This window comes from Somniosus microcephalus, chromosome 23, assembly GCF_052327205.1.
Source record: "Somniosus microcephalus isolate GS21.2 chromosome 23, FLI_Smic_1.0, whole genome shotgun sequence".
Lineage (NCBI taxonomy): Eukaryota > Metazoa > Chordata > Chondrichthyes > Squaliformes > Somniosidae > Somniosus > Somniosus microcephalus.
Genome location: NC_141009.1, coordinates 43,681,624 through 43,693,998, shown reverse-complemented (window position 1 = coordinate 43,693,998; position 12,375 = coordinate 43,681,624).

Below are 12,375 nucleotides of genomic sequence, written 5' to 3'. Positions count from 1 at the left end.
TCTTGCCAGGAGGCGGTAATCGTCCTGCCCCAGGTCCCATCTCCTTGAGGCGGGAAAGGGATTAAAGCCTATTAACTGCCTGTTAACAGGCAGAAAATAGGATTATTCCCATTTTTCGTTCTGAAGTGCAGGCTTCTCGACCTCAGGGAACCCTGCCAGGGTGTAGGAGACGAGTAGGATGTCTGCAGGGGTCGGAGGGGTCTGAAAGTGCGATGTAGAGGTGAATGATGGGTGCAACTGTGGAGTGGTAAGTATGTAAGGTGAGGGTAAAGTGTTAGGAATTCTCGACATCTCCATTATAGATATCACAGATTGGCTGTTGGATCCTCCAAACCAACAGCCAGGTGATTTCTGCAAAGTTGAAAGGTTTGATGAGTCCTGAACACAAAGGTTCATCAAACTACACAGAATGTCAGTGTTTGACAGCTTCACAGAGCTGTCAAACAATGACATTTCTTCTTTCAAAAGTTCTTGACAGATGACATGTCATACGTTGACGTGCTCTGTCACTGACTTCCCCCTAATTGGCCTGCTGAGCCCGCTGGGCGGGCTTAACAAGGTCAATCAGGGGAAAATCCCACTGGTTGGCCAGAAGCTGGTGGAGGCGGAATTGAAATCCGGCAAGCAGCAGTCCCGCCTCCAAAAGCTTCCCATTGAGAAAATCCAGCCCAAAGAATCTGCAAAGGGATATAGATAGGTTAAGTGAGTGGGCAAAAATCTGGCAGATGGAGTATAATGTGAGAAAATGTGAGGTTATCCACTTTGGTAGGAAGAATTTAAAAAAATTATTATTTAAATGGAGAGAGGCTACAAAATGCTGCGATACAGAGGGATCTGCAGGTCCTCATACATGAAACACAAAAAGTTAGCATACAGGTACAGCAAGTAATTAGGAAGGCAAATGGAATGTTGGCCTTTATTGCAAGGGGGATGGAGTATAAAAGTAGGGAAGTCTTGGTACAACTGTGCAGGGTGCTGGTGAGACCACATCTGGAGTACTGCGTGCAGTTTTGGCCTCCTTATTTAAGGAGGGATATATTTGCATTGGAGGCAGTTCAGAGAAGGTTCACTAGATTAATTCCTGAGATGAAGGGGTTGTCTTATGAAGAAAGGTTGAGCAGCTTAGGCCTGTACTCATTGGAGTTTAGATGAATGAGAGGTGATCTTATTGAAACATATAAGATTCTGAGGGGGCTCGACAGGGTAGATGCAGGGAGGATATTTTCTCTTGTGAGGGAATCTAGAACTAGGGGGCATAGTTTCAGAATAAGGTCTCCCATTTAAAACAGAGGTGATGAGGCATTTCTTCTCTCAGAGAGTCGTGAATCTTTGGAATTCTCTACCCCAGAGAGCTGTGGAGGCGGAGTCATTGACTATATTTAAATCGGAGATAGACAGATATTTGAGTTACAGGGGAGTCAAGGGTTATGGGGAGCGGGAAAATGGAGTTGAGGCCAAGATCAGATCAGCCATGATCTTATTGAATGGCGGAGCAGGCTCGAGGGGCCAAATGGCCTACTCCTGCTCCTGTTTCTTATGTTCTTATGTAGAAGAAAATCTTGTACATCTGTAATCCAAAATACCCACAGATTCAAAAATAGCCTTCTGTGGTAAAAAAAATCACAAATATGCCTGAAATGCTTGCTCATTTCTGGATATATTCCTGTATACCATTTCATTATAATTCAGTTCAGCATAGTACAATTTTCTTCTGTGTCTGTAGCAATCCAAGGGAAATCATTTGTGTGCAGCAGGCACACCCCTGGTCCCACACTTCACATGTTAGAATATAAACAACATTTCAAAAACGTTTGAAGTGTCTAACAATGCAGGAGATTCGAAGCTTTAGGTCTTTAGGTGGGCCTCTTGGAAAACATGGGGCTACATGTAGGTAGTGAATTGCTGCAGGGTTGTTCCGGTTTGTCTGCTGCAACTTAGGCTTAGATCCGCCAAACCTCCAGGCCCAGAAGGTTCAAACAGGACAAACCAGCAAGTAAAAGCATCTAAACTCAAATAGGACCTGGCTTTAGTGGGCTGGATTGCCAGAGCTTTGGTGCAACCCATTGCTGACAGGCTATAGTTTGGACTCAACCTGAACCTCTGACCTGGAACCTTCACCCCAAAAATATGCTGCTGAGTCTTTTCCAGTATTTATTTTTAAAGTTGCTATCACTGTTGACAGTCATCCAGTCCCAGGAATCCCACTCATATCTTTTTAATTTCTAGTACTTCTGCTTCAATACTGTTGTGCAGCCTTTCTTTGATAGTCCCCTACAGCTTGTCTCCACGCCAAACAGGCCTTGCTGACCATTCATAGGAACATAGGAACAGGAGTAGGACATGTAGCCCCTCGAGTCTGTTCCGCCATTCAGTGAGATCATGGCTGATCTGTGACCTACCTCCATATACCCGCGTTTGCCCCATATCCCTTCATACCTTTGGTTAACAGAAATCTATCAATCACAGGTTGAAATTAACAATTGACCTAGCATCAACATGCTGTTTTCGGAAGAGAGTTCCAAACTTCTACCACCGTTTGTGAGTAGGCTTCATAAGGTTCTGCTTTCTTTATGAATCTAACGTTGCCGAACTGTTGATGACATTTCCAGAAGAGACCCAGGCTGTGAACAAAACTAGAAATGGAAGATGACTTCAGTTTCTGCAGAGCAGGATTGTAACTAGAGCAGAGGATACAGGAGGGCAGAGGAAAGACCAGGATAAGAAGAAAAATTATATGGGACAGAATAGCTGAGACCTGGGGACGGGGGAGAAGATTATATTCGCTGAACAGTGCAAAACATCAGGAGCGCAAGAAGAGGACACCAGAAGATAGTGAGAAAGTTGCTGACGAGACAACAAGATGCATTGACAGCAGTTGTTAAGTGTTTTGCCCCAGTGTCCTTGGCACCTCCATCCTCCCCAGTCAAATATACTGTCTCCTTGCAGAGAAGTTGTTGTCTGATTAAATAGGAGATGGAAAATTGACAGTTTTTTTCAAGAATCTGATTGAATATGTTGGCTTTGTCATTTTGCTAGCGCAGGTTGTTAATCAGTGAGAGAGGACTTGCATAATAGAAATGTAAACACGTGAGATTTAAAAATAAAAAGGGAGATTGACCTCTGTAACCTTCAAATTTAGGTTCATAAAGAAAGGAGAACCTGGATGAAATCTATTGCAGGTCTGCTTCAAACATTATAGATCTGATTTTAATTTAACCTGCCTAGTGAGCATTGATTTAAATGGAGCGTTAAAACTAGTACAGGAAACTCTTTTTTATCCGGCACCGACGGGACCGACATGGTGCCGATTCATCAAAAATTCCAGATAACCGAGAGCTATAGTAAAAGATACGGAGAGCTGAGAGCTCGGTATAAAGCAACAAACCCTGTTGCTTAGCAACAGGTGCAGAACAATGGCCACAAGTTCCAAGCATCTCTTTAGCTTAGCAACAGCTGCAGCCACACCCTTGCACAGCAACAGATCGAGGAAGGCAAGTACAATATGAAGTAAAACTTACCTGAACCTACTCCTGAATTTTGCCGGTTAACCGAGGTTTCCGGTTATTTCGGTGCCGGTAAATCGAGAGTTTCCTGTACTGTTGTCCGACCTGAAGCAGCCCTCTTCCCGCCAAGCGGGTTTGCTTAAAATTCGGGCTTAATACTGAAAATTATTTATAGAGCTTTCTCCAATAGTAGATATTTCTTGCATTCATTCATTCAAAGATGTTGTTTTCCTTTATTGAGCTTATTTAAATATTAAGGCTAAATTGGAACTCTACATTTCAACTGGAACTACCTTCAGCTTCCCTCATTAAAATAAATTGGAAGAAAGAATGAGCTTCCATTTATATTATATTCTCAGGATGTCCCAAAGCACTTCACTACGCATAAGTTACTCTTCTTTGAATGAGAGTCATATTGTTATGTCGGTAATTGCAGCGATCAGTTTATACACATCAGAGTTCCCCCACAAAGCAATTGAGATGAAAGACCTGTTTTTGATGGTACGATAGCAAAATACTGCAGATGCTGGAAATCCGAAATAACAACAGAAAATGCTGGAAAAGCTCAGCAGGCCAGGGCAGCATCCGTGGAGAGAGAAACAGAGTTAACGTTTCGGGTCAGACCCTTTGTCAAGACTGAAAAAGCACAGGAAATGAAATAGATTAAGAGGCCGGGCTGGGAGTGAACAAAAGAGAAGTGAAGAGACATTAAGAGATATTCAAAATGAGATGAGATAGTGATAGGACTAGTGGAGACAAAAGACGGCTCTAGATTAGGTGCAAAATGCGCTGGCAGAATGGGAGATAGCTGCCATGTGGGAGAGAAAAAAAGGGAGGGGGGAAAGGGTCAAAACAAAGGTGTGGATAAAAAATCATTAAAAATGTAATGGGGGCCAAGGTTATGATCTGAAATTGTTGAACTCGATATTGAGTCCGGAAGGCTGTAAAGTACCTAATCGGAAGAGCTTACGCTGAACTTCCGTGGAACAATACAAGAGCCAGAGTACAGTGAGGTCTGAGTGGGAATGGGGCGGTGAATTAAAATGACAGGCGACCAGAAGCTCGGGGTCATCCTTACGGACTGAACGGAGGTGTTCCGCAAAGCGGTCACCCAATCTGCGTTTGGTCTCCCAACTCTCCGACACCTCCTCCTACCTCCACCTGGACCATGACCCCACTACCGAACATCAAACCACCATTTCCAAGACTAACTGACCTCATCTCCTCTGGCGATCTCCCCCCGGCGGCCACCAACCTCATAGTTCCCCAACCCCGCACAGCCCGCTTCTATCTCATTCCCAAGATCCACAAACAGGACTGCCCTGGTAGATCCATCGTTTCAGCCTGTTCTTGCCCCACTGAACTTATCTCTTCCTATGGCGACTCTATCTTTTCTCCCCTTGTCCAGTCTCTTCCCACCTACATCTGCGACTCTTGGGATGCCCTCCGCCACTTTAACAGTTTCCAGTTTCCTGGCCCCAACCGCCTCCTTTTCACCATGGATATACAATCCCTCTACACCTCCATCCCCCACCAGGATGGCCTGAGGGCGCTCCGCTTCTTCCTTGAACAGAGGCTCGGCCAGGCCCCATCCACCACTAGCCGCCTCCACCTGGCTGAACTTGTTCTCACATTGAACAACTTCTCCTTTGACGTCACTCATTTCCTCCAAATCAAAGGAGTTGCTATGGGTACCCGCATGGGTCCTAGCTATGCCTGCCTTTTCGTGGGATATGTGGAACACTCTTTGTTCCAGTCCTACTTGGGTCCCCTACCTCACCTCTTTTTCCAGTACATTGATGACTGTATCAGTGCCGTTTCCTGCTCTCGCCCTGAACTAGACAATTTCATTCACTTTGCCTCCAATTTCCACCCTTCCCTCACCTTCACATGGTCCATCTCTGACTCTTCCCTACCCTTCCTTGACTTCTCCGTCTCCATCTCTGGGGATAGGTTATTGACCAACATTCACTACAAGCCCACTGACTCCCACAGCTACCTGGACTACACTTCCTCCCACCCCGCCTCCTATAAGGACTCTATTCCATTCTCCCAGTTTCTCCGTCTCCGCCGCATCTGCTCCGACGATGCCATCTTCCACACCAGTGCTTCCGACATGTCTTCCTATTTCCTCAACCGAGGATTCCCCTCTACCGTGGTTGACACGGTACTCGACCATGTCCGTTCTATCTCCCGCACTTCTGCCCTCACCCCTGCCCCTCCCTCCCAGAACCATGATAGGTTTCCCCTTGTCCTCACCTTTCACCCCACCAGCCTCCACATTCAACGGATCATCCTCCGCCATTTCCTCCACCTCCAAAGTTATCCCACCACCAAATGCATCTTCCCCTCCCCTCCACTTTCAGCATTCCGTAGGGACTGCTCCCTCTGAGACACCCTTGTCCACTCCTCTATCACCCCCAGCACACCTTCCCCTTCACCCGGCACCTTCCCGTTCAAGCGCAGGAGATGCAACACCTGCCTTTATACCTTCCCCCTTCCCACTGTCCAGGGCCCCAAACACCCCTTCCAGGTGAAACAGGGATTTACTTGTACTTCTTGCAATCTAGTATGCTGTATTCACTGCTCATGATGTGGTCTGCTCTACATTGGGGAGACCAAACGCAGATTGGGTGACCGCTTTGCAGAACACCTCTGTTCAGTCCGTAAGGATGACACCGAGCTCCCAGTCGCCTGTCTTTTTAATTCATCGCCCCATTCCCACTCAGACCTCACTGTACTCGGGCTCTTGCATTGTTCCACGTAAGCTCGAGGAACAGCATCTCATCTTCCGATTAGGCACTTTACAGCCTTCCGGACTCAATATCGAGTTCAACAATTTCAGATCATAACCTCGGCCCCCATTACATTTTTACTTATTTTTTATCCACACCTTTGCTTTGGCCCTTTCCCCCCCCCTTTTTTTTCTCTCCCACATGGCAGCTGTCTCCCATTCTGCCAGCGCATTTCACACCTAATCTCGAGCCCTCTTTTGTCTCCACTAGTCCTATCACCATCTCGTCTCGTTTTGAATACCTCTTAATGTCTCTTCACTTCTCTTTTGTTCTCTCCCAGCCTGGCCTCTTAATCTATTTCATTTCCTGTGCTTTTTCAGTCTTGACAAAGGATCTGACCCGAAACGTTGACTCTATTCTCTCTCCACGAATGTTGCCTGGCCTGCTGAGTTTTTCCAGCATTTTCTGTTGTTATTTCTGTTTTTGATGGTGTTTGTTTAGGGGGGGAACATTGGCCATGGATTTATTTCATCAGTTGCATTGCAGTGTTTATTTTTTTTATGATAGTGTGTCATTACATTTAATTCCCATTACAGTGCAATTTACAAGTGACAGAGCTTTATCTATTTAAGCCTGTTCCTTGGCTTTCAACAGCCAAGACTGAGACTAGCTGCATCATTGCAGTGTCTGCTGTAAGGTTCTCAAAATTCCAACATTCCCCGAAGTTATTAATTAAAAGGGACCCTGGATGGACTTGATTTTAAAACCAGTGTACCCAAAATGGCTGCGGTAAACCTGGTGACCAGGTCAAATGGGATTTTAAAACAAAGGTTCTGCAAAACAAGCAGGTCAAGGAGTTCAAGTTTTAAACTAATCAAAGACTTTGTAAGGACTGATAAAATGAACAAATGACTGTACATTCCAGTCTGTTGTGTATGCACCTTTAAGAGAAGAACTGATTTTATACTGCAGTACCGGCAGTGACCACACCTGTATATAAAGCTATAGCAGGCTTCTGTACTTCAGTCTTAAGTTACCCTCTGTTCAGTAAATTCATGTTATTATTGTTCTCCTGCAGTCCGTGTATTATTTATACTCGGACACTACACTGGCGACGAGCAGGTTCGAACTCACCTGCAGTACTGCATCACCTCATGGGGATCTTTCCCTGAGAAGAAGCTTCTTGGAGGTCAAAGTCAGAACAATGGGCGTCGACCGCGAGCAACCGCCCAAGGATCCATCGGAGTTCGGAGAATTGCAGGGGAGGCTGTGGAGAGCTGGGCTTGGCTCCCCAGTCAAGGTGTTCCAGGAAATCGTGCTGGTAGCAGGTAGTGCGCTGACCCTTCCGGACTGCGGTGGGCTCGAGCTCGATCGAGCGGCTCTGCAAAAGGGGCCGTGCAGCGTCATCGGGAGGAAAAGAGAGAGAGAGAGAGTGGAGCGCACAGGGCACGGTCGCTGCTCAAGAACCGGGCAGCGTAGAGAAAATAAAATGAGGGGAAGGAAAAGTGAGACGCGCCGAAGCCGCGGGTCGCCGCCATTACCCTGTAGAACGCTAGGAGCAGCGTGGCAGCAAGGGGAAAAAGGAAAAGCGTGGGAGGCACCATTTTATTCCATTGGGGAAGAAGGAAACGCGCGGGAGGTGCCATTTTAATCCATTGGGGAAGAAGAAAAAACATGGGAGGCGCCATTTTAAATCACTCAAGATGCCGAAGAGTGGCAGTATCACTGCTTTCTACAACGAGGTAGAAGACTGGACCACGTATGTGGAAAGAATTGAAGTGTACTGCAAGGCAAATGAGGTGGCCGATGGAAAGAAGGCATCGGTATTATTAAATTTGATGGGCGCGAGAATGTATGGCCTATTGCGGAATTTAATTACCCCAGCTAAACCAATGGAGAAAAATTTTGAAGAGATTGTTAATATCTTACAGAAACACCTAAACACTACACCGCTGCTGATAGCAGAAAGATTCAAGTTCCATAAAAGAAACCAGCACAAAGATGAGAGCAATGCTGACTATCTTACGGAACTACACAAGTTATCGAAGCACTGCCAGTTCGGAGCAGGACTGGCAGACACCTTACGGGATAAGTTTGTCTGCGGGCTCCAGAGTGAAGGAACCCAGAAACGACTACTTTTGGAAAAGGACCTGAATCTAGAACAGGCTTTCAGCGTGGCAGTATCCTACGAAGCAGCAGCACGGGGAGCTGCGGAAATACAACAGAAACCACAAGAATACAGCGCTAACGAAATGGCGTATGGAGCAGAAAAGTGCTATCGCTGCGGCAGAACAACCCATGATCAGAAGGACTGCTGGTTTAAGGACAAAGTATGCAGGCAATGTGGGAAAATGGGACACATAGCAAGAGTCTGCAGGTCGGGAAAGAAAACCAACACTACAAGAACTACTAAGGAAAAGTACAAGAAAGTAAAAAAAATGACAGACAGTAGTTCGGAAGATCAGGAGAGTGATAATGACTCCGGGAGCAGGAGACTAAGTTGTCTAAAGTTACACAACGTGATCGCAAAGGAGGATCACCGAACCATTTGGGTCACCCTCAAGATAGCAGGGTCCCAAGTAAAGATGGAATTGGACACAGGATCAGCCCTAACTGTCATGAATCGACGAGAATATGAGCGGCTATTCTCACACATGCCCTTGAAGGACACGTCCATTGTATTGAAGACATACACGGGGCAAAAAGTCTACCCCAGAGGAAAAATAAGGGTGCCAGTTAAATACAACGGCAAGGAAACACAGAAACTGTATCTATATATACTACAAGATGGAGGACCACCATTATTGGGACGTGAATGGAACCGAAAAATACAATTGGATTGGCATTCCATTCAGGCGCTAACTGTGACTGACAAAAAGGACGATGACATCACACCTGGACGACTGTCAAAAATTCTAACTGATGCGAAAGAGGTGTTCCAACAAGGACTTGGGACTCTAAAAGGAGTAACGGCAATGATAAAAATCGAAGATAACGCCAACCCAAAATTTTTTAAGGCCAGACCGGTACCGTACGCGATCCGCCCAGCCATTGAAGCAGAACTGGAGAGTCTGGAGCATTCGGGTGTGCTGTCCAAGGTGGACTGGAGCGAGTGGGCCACACCCTTCGTTCCTGTAATGAAGAAATCATTGTGCAGCACGCCTGGGGAGCCGAAGAAGGTTCGCATCTGTGGGGACTTCAAGGTAACTGTGAACCCAGTCCTGCACACAGTACAATATCCACTTCCATGGATAGAAGATATTTTCACCTCACTATCTGGAGGGAAATGCTTTACGAAGATTGATCTGGACCAAGCGTATCTACAAATGGAGGTGGAAGAAGCATCTTGGAAATACCTCACGATAAACACTCACAAAGGCCTTTACCAGTACAATTGACTGGTATTCGCAGTAGCATCAGCCCCGGCTATTTGGCAGAGGGCGATGGAACAAGTCCTGCAAGGGATCCCGGGGACCCAGTGTTATTTGGACGACATCCTGGTTACGGGCGAAAATGACAGTGAACACCTTGCCAACCTGGAGCAGGTGCTCACTAGATTACAGGAATATGGGCTACGAGCCAACCGCCCCAAATGCGAGGTCTTCAGGAGACAAATCTCGTATTGTGGCCACATGATTGATGAGGAAGGGTTGCATAAGTCGCCAGACAAGATTGAGGCTGTAGTCAAGGCTCCAGCACCGGAAAATGTGTCGCAACTGAGGTTGTTTCTCGGGTTGGTGAACTACTACCATAAGTTCTTGCCGAATTTATCTACAATTCTGCACCCACTGAACACCCTGCTGCAAACTGGAGTAACATGGAAATGGAGTGATGAGTGTAAGCGTGCCTTTCAGAAATGTAAATGCCTAATCACTTCAAAAGAAGTATTGGCCCACTACAATCCAACACTACCGATTCGGTTGGCATGTGATGCGTCTCCCTACGGCATTGGAGCGGTGCTGTCACACAAATTCCTTGACGGTTCAGAGAGGCCAATAGCCTTTGCATCACGCTCGTTAACCTCAGCCGAGCGTAACTACGCCCAGATTGACAGGGAGGCCCTCAGCCTGGTGTGGGGGGTGAAGAAGTTCAATCACTATCTGCACGGGCAGAAATTCACCCTACTGACTGATCATCAGCCCCTGGTCTCCATTTTTAACCCAAAGAAGGGCGTTCCGGTGATGACGGCGCAATGGCTGCAAAGATGGTCACTTTTTCTAGGGGCACATCAGTACGACATAGAGTACAAGGGTACGAAACAGCATGGAAACGCTGATGGGCTGTCACGCCCACCGTTGCCTACGGTAGAGGAAGCACCTGCAGTGGACCCTGTTGAGATATTCCATGCGACGATAGTCGAATGTCTACCTGTTACAAACTCAAGTATAAAGAAGGAAACCCGAAATGACCCGACACTCTCTCGGGTCTATGATTTGATGGTGAAGAGATGGCCAGCACATGGCGACTCACTGTTGCCAGCATTCTCGCCAAGGAGAGAACAGCTGTCAGTGTGCCAGGGGACCTTGATGTGTGGATCCCGAGTGGTAATTCAACCCAAGTTGAGAGATAGAGTGCTCAATGAGCTTCATGAGGGTCATCTGGGAGGGGTAAAAATGAAGAGCCTAGCCAGGGCGTTTGTGTGGTGGCCGGGAATCGATAAAGAAATCGAGGATATGACCAAGAGATGCACAGGTTGCCAGAAGGTCCAAAACGCTCCACCACAGGCCCCGCTACACCCATGGGAGTGGCCCTCATCTCCATGGCAAAGGATACACATTGATTTTGCTGGTCCATTTATGGACTCAATGTTTCTAATCGCCGTGGATGCCCATTCGAAATGGCCAGAGGTCATCAAAATGTCCTCCACCACCACGGATAAAACTATTGCAGTCCTACGGACCATCTTCGCCAGGAATGGCTTGCCAGAACAGATTTGCTCCGACAATGGGCCACAGTTTGTGTCAGAGGATTTCCGGAGGTTTCTGAGGAATAATGGGGTGAAACATTACACATCTGCCCAATATCATCCAGCCACAAATGGATTGGCTGAGAGGTTTGTTCAGACCTTTAAAAAGGCAATAAAGGCGATGTATAACGAAGACATACCACTACAACACAAGGTGGATAATTTCTTGTTTGCTTACCGGAATGCGACACATGCAGTCACCAACCAAGCTCCAGCAATTATGTTCTTCAACCGAAGGCTAAGATGTCGCCTGGATTTGCTCAAACCAAACATAAGACGAGATGTTGAGGATAAGCAATTCCAGCACATCAATGAGAAGCCAACCAGGAGCTTCAAGATAGGGCTACCAGTCTTGGCCCGCGACTACCGAACAGAAAAATGGCAGCCAGGAACGATATGCACGCAGCAGGGACCACTAATGCACACAGTGGACGTTGGAGAGAGCATCGTGAGATGCCATGCTGACCAGATTCTAGAGTCACAGAAACAAGCCAAACCCATACCACGAGCAGGTGCACCTAGTAATGAACCCAAAGTACAGATTGCGTCCACCTCAGAAGCAGTGGTATTGGAAGCTGACGAACCAACCAATGACAATGAGCCAGAATCGGCTCCGCCGCAAGAACAGGATACTCGAGAAAGGCGCTATCCAGTCAGGATCAGGAAGCCTCCTCAAAGACTGAACTTATAAATGATTATTTCAGTTGATGTATATAGTACAGAGAAAATTGTAATTGTAATTAGTTATTATTTAGTTGTTAAATGAATGTTATGTACTGTTTATCTAAAAGGGGAGGAATTGCTGTGTATGTACCTTTAAGAGAAGAACTGATTTTATACTGCAGTACCGGCAGTGACCACACCTGTATATAAAGCCATAGCAGGCTTCTGTACTTCAGTCTTAAGTTGCCCTCTGTTCAGTAAATACCTGTTATTATTGTTCTCCTGCAGGCCGTGTATTATTGATACTCGGACACTACACAGTCATTAAGTTGGAATGGGCTCCATCAAGCCATTAGGTTTTCTGCATTTTAAATCGGGAACCGCTCACCAGGGATATTAAGCCTGAATGGGAGCAATTCACAACTTGTCTTTAACAACGGCCAGGGTTTCGAGGCTACTTTAGACATAACGACTATCATTCTACAGGTCATTTTTATAAACATTTTTA